We start from the raw sequence: 5090 nt of genomic DNA on the forward strand, positions 1-5090 counted from the left end.
TGACCAGTCCGGGAGGTGTCCAGTCTGGGGAGGTGACCAGTCTGGGGAGGTGGACCAGTCTGGGAGGTGACCAGTCCGGCAGGTGACCCATCCCGGAGGTGGACCAGTTGGGGAAGTAATCAATCCAGAAGGTCACCAGTCCGGGAGATGACCAGTCCTGGGAGATGACCAGTATGGGAGGTGGACCAGTTGGGAAGGTGATCAATCCAGAAGGTGACCAGTCTGGGAAGATGGACCAGTCCAGGAAGTGAGCAGTCTGGGATGGTGGACCAGTCTGGTGAGGTGACCAGTCTGGGAAGGTGGGCCAGTCCAAAAGGTGACCAGTCTGGGAAGGTGGACCAGTCTGTGAGGTGTCCAGTTTGGGAAGGTGTACCAGTCAGGAAGATGGACCAGTCCGGGAGGTGACCAGTCCGGGTGGTGACCAGTCCGGGTGGTGACCAGTCCGGGTGGTGACCAGTCCGTGAGGTGTCTATTCTGGGGAGGTGACCAGTCTGGGAAGGCGGACCAGTCCGGGAGGTATCCAGTCTGGGAAGGTGGACCAGTCCGGGAGGTGACCATTCCAGGAGGTGACCAGTCCAGCAGGTGACCCGTCCAGGAGGTGGACCAGCAGGGGAGGTGATCAATCCAGAAGGTGACCAGTCCTGGGAGGTGACCAGTCCAGGGAGGTGACCAGTCCGGGGAGGTGACCAGTCCAGGAGGTGGACCAGTCTGGGGAGGTGACCAGTCTGGGAAGGTAGACCAGTCCAGAAGGTGACCAGTCTGGGAAGGTGACCAATCTGGGAAGGTGGACCAGTTGGGGAGGTGATCAATCCAGAAGGTGACCAGTATGGGAAGATGGACCACACATCACCACTCTGTTGGAGCAATCGCTCCCTGCCTTCCACCTCCTTGATCAATTGCACCTGCACTTCTTTCTCTTGCTTATGACCAGCCAGGCTCACCCCCGCAGTGAGAAATCCTGCTGCCTCATGTCTATGTGCCTTCTCTCCACACAGCCCTTGCCTGGATACTCTCCAGTATCCCCAGCAGCACCATGCGCTCCGGAGGATGACCCTCACCCAGTGCACATCAGGATTGTGCTTCATGCATTTTTTTTCATGCTGTTTTCTTTCCTTAGCCTACTCTGTCCTCGATGATGTTTTGCAGTAAGATCATCAAGGAGGTTTGGTGAGAGAAGGGTCTCTAATGAATTTCAGAACTGGGAAGGCCATTTTCTAATTACCCCCAGTGAGTTATGTACAAGTGGTTGAGAATTGCTACTGAAGTATGTGAATACTGGTGTAGCAGGACTATTCAGGAAATGGAACCCACTCTCAAGTTCTGTTTAACTTGCTCAATTACAGTCGTGATTTTTAACAGTTTCCAGCTAAGAAATTCAATTGAGAACATGAATCCAACCAATCGAGAGCATATTAGCATTTATACGTCTTTTCGATGCCGTATTTCTTTTTATGACAGACTTATAACCAATAAAAGCAAAGCTGTATATGCTTTTCGTTTCTAGTCCCATAGTCCTTCAATAAATGGTTTAACTTACTCGGCCTTCATTTGAAACTTTATACCTTCATCCTCATGTAGTCAAACATTATTTCCCAGAAGTGGTAAAAGTACAAATAAATTAGTATGGAATTCATTTTAAATTATGACAAGATAATTTACGGAACCTTTTAATTAAAAACCAAGGGACCAGTGTGTGAGAATTTCTGGCTTCTCATACAGCATTCTGTCCTAACCAGAAAAAACTGCAAGCTGAAAATCAGCAATTGTTTGTAGATTCTCATCAGAGAACAATGTCACAGGGCAAATAGCACCCCCATAATGACAGAGACAGACAGAGGGACACAGACTCATAGCCCACTGAGCAAATGCCCAAGGACAAAAACCTCTGTAGCATTTAATAAGGCCAGAGGCTCAGCATGGACATGGCCAAGGATTAAAACTTCAGGGGGCCCTGTCTTAGAACGCCCCTCACAGTTTGTGAGCTTCACCTCCAGGAACACCTCAAGTTCTCAGAGTGTAGATCAGAGAAAAACGCTCTTGTGTTTCCAGCAGGTGAAAGGAAAGTAGCCATTCTGAAGTATGTCCAGACCATCTGTTCACCTTAAAAAAGGCCGTCAATGACAGGGCCTAACAGACAGACTTGGGGTTCACCAGAGCCTGACATATGTAGGGGAAGGGAGACACCCAATGCCAGCCCCCTATAGCCATCCTAAGGCGGGAGTGGGAAGGGGGAACTGGGAAGGATTTACAAAGATCAGAGCTCAGGGCACAGGCTCTCTGAAAGACTGAGACCCAATCACAGGATAAGGAAAACTTCACCTCCCCACGTGTCTCACCAACCCATCAATAGCACTTTTGCATTTAAAAAAATAAAAAGGCTGGGGGATGTGGGGAGGCCAGGTATGGTGGCTCACACCTGCAATCCCAGCACTTTGGGAGGCCAAGGTGAGAAGAGTGCTTGAGCACAGGGTTTTTTAAAAAGAGACCCAATAACATGCTATCTACCATAAAGATCACTTTAAATATAAAGACGTGGATTAAGAGTGCCGCCAAGGAGCAGGATAGACCACGCTAACACTAACACGCAGAAAGCTGCAGTCACCCATTAACACCAAACAGGGCGCCCCTCAGACAAAGAGTCTCCTCCAGGATACAGAAGGACGTGATGTAATGATAAAGAGGTCAGTTCTCCAAAAAGACGTGACAGTGTTCAACACGCCTAGCCTAAAAACAGTGTCAACTGACACAAAAACTGGCAAAACTACAAAGAAAGACAAATCCACTGTTGCGTTTAGAGAGCTCAGCACCTCTCTGCCAGTCACCGACAGATCCAGCCAGCAGAAAATGAGGAAGGACACAGCTGACCTCAACAGCACTGCCGCGCACCTAGCTATAACGAACACCTATGCCCTACTTCATCCAGCTACGGCAGAACACATGTGCTTCCCAAGCTTACAGGAAGACAGGCCACACTCTGCCCTAACAAATGTAAAAGAATAGAGTCATGCAATGCATGCAGTTTCAATTCCACAATGCAGTTAAACAAGAAATCGGTAACTGAAAGACAGCTGGAAAATTCCAAAATGTGGAGATTAAGCAATGCACTTCTGTTAACACATGGATCTGCAAAGAAGACTCAAGAGAAATTTTAAAATATTTAAACTAAATGAAAATAAAAACACAATATATGTAAATTTGTGGGACGCAGCAGAAGCAGTGCCTGGGAGAAATTCATAGCATTCAAAGCCTGTATTAGAAAAGAATACTCGTCTAAAACCATTTAGATTTCAACTTTAGGAGGCAGTTAAATCCAAAGTAAGCACAGGAATATAAATAATAAAAATCAGAGCAGAAATCAGTAAGATTAAAAGTAGGAAACAGAGGAAAATAATGTAATCAAAAGCCAGTGCTTTGTAAAGATCAATGAAATTGATAAACCTCTAACCCAGCTAAGAAAGAGAGAGAGAGAGAGGGGGAGAGAGACACAATTCACTAATATTAAAAATGAAAGGCCAGGCGCCATGGCTCACGTCTGTAATCCCAACACTTTCGGAGGCCAAAGTGGGCAGATCACAAGGTCAGCAGTTCAAGACCAGCCTGAGCAATATCGGTGAAATCCCATCTCTACTAAAAATACAAAAATTCGCCAGGTGCGGTGGTACACCTCTGTAATCCCAGCTACTTGGGAGGCCGAGGCAGGAGAACTGCTTGAACCCAGGAGACAGTGGTTGCAGTGAGCTGAGATCATGCCACTGCACTCCAGCCTGGGTGACAGAGTGAAACTCTGTCTCAAAAAAAAGAAAGAAAAGAAATGAAAGAAAAAAAATACTACAGATCCATGAACATTAAAAGGATAACAAAAGAATATCATAGGGCCAGACATGGAGGTTCACACCTGTAATCCCAGCACTTTCAAAGACCACAGTGGGAGGATTGCTTGAGGCCGGAGTTTGAGACCAGCTTGTGTAACATAGCAAGACTCCATCTCTACTAAAAATTTAAAAACTTAGCCTGGCATAGTAGCATGCACCTGTAGTCCCAGATACTAGGGAGACTGAGGCAGGAGGATCACTGGAGTCTGGAGGGTTAAGGCTGCAGTGAGCCCTCACTGCACTCCAGCCTGCGTGATGGATGGATGGATGGATGGATGGATGGATGGATGGAAGGGAGGAAGGGAGGGAGGGAGGGAGGGAGGGAGGGAGGAAGGAAATCTTATAAACAACTTAATGTCTATAACTTAGATAACTTAGATGAAATGGACCAATTCCTAGGAAGATACAATCCAACAAAACCCACATAAGTATAAACATATATTCTGAATAGGACTATATTTATTAAAGAAATTGAACTAATAACCGTCCCAAACAGAAAGCACCCGGACCAGATGAGATCACTGGTGAGTTCCACCAAACTCATCAATAACTGTAAGAATCACACTGCCGGGTGCAGTGGCTCCTGCCTGTAATCCCAGCACTTTGGGAGGCCAAGGCAGGCAGATCACGTGAGGTCAGGAGTTCAAGACCACCCTGGCCAACATGGTGAAGCCTTGACTCTACTAAAAATATCAAAAACTAGCTGGTCACAGTGGCAGGTGCCTGCAATCCCAGCATTAGGGAGGCTGAGGCAGGGAAAATCACTTGAACCAGGAAGCAGAAGTTGCAGTGAGCTGAGACTGTGTGCCATTGCACTCCAGCCTGGACAACAGAGCAAGACTCCATCTCAACAACAACAAAAGCAATCAGGCCAATACTCCATAATGTCTATAATGTCTTTCAGAAAACAGAAGCATAAATACTTCCTAACCGATTCTGAGGCCAAGATTCCCCTAAAACCAAAGTCAAACAAAAACATTAAAAGAAAGGAACTCTTAAGATCAGTATCTCTCAGGAACATAGATGCAAAATCCTCAAAAAAAAAAAAAAAAGAAAAAACTCCAAATTAACAAATCAAGTCGAACAATGTGTTCAAAGAATTGTATACCACAACCAAGAGGGGTTTATCCCCAGTATATGAGACTGTTTGACATTTGAAAATCAATTAATGTAATCATCACATCACAGGCTAAAAAAAAATCTTAAATGATGGTATCA

General features: G+C 46.0%; 1 protein-coding gene across 1 annotated transcript in view; it reads left to right on the top strand.

Annotated features, from left to right (window-relative positions):
* DLGAP2 (DLG associated protein 2) overlaps nucleotides 1-2181 on the top strand; it is a 533037-nt gene extending 530856 nt beyond the window's left edge. Inside the window, exon 15 of the transcript XR_004263468.1 lies at nucleotides 2171-2181. The gene's annotated coding sequence lies outside the window, so the exon portion shown is untranslated. The remainder of the gene's footprint in view (nucleotides 1-2170) is intronic.
* Nucleotides 2182-5090: the final 2909 nt, after the last annotated feature.

The sequence above is a fragment of the Sapajus apella genome, unplaced genomic scaffold (assembly GCF_009761245.1).
Source record: "Sapajus apella isolate SASKATOON/1434 unplaced genomic scaffold, GSC_monkey_1.0 scaffold116, whole genome shotgun sequence".
In the NCBI taxonomy this organism is placed as follows: Eukaryota; Metazoa; Chordata; class Mammalia; order Primates; family Cebidae; genus Sapajus; species Sapajus apella.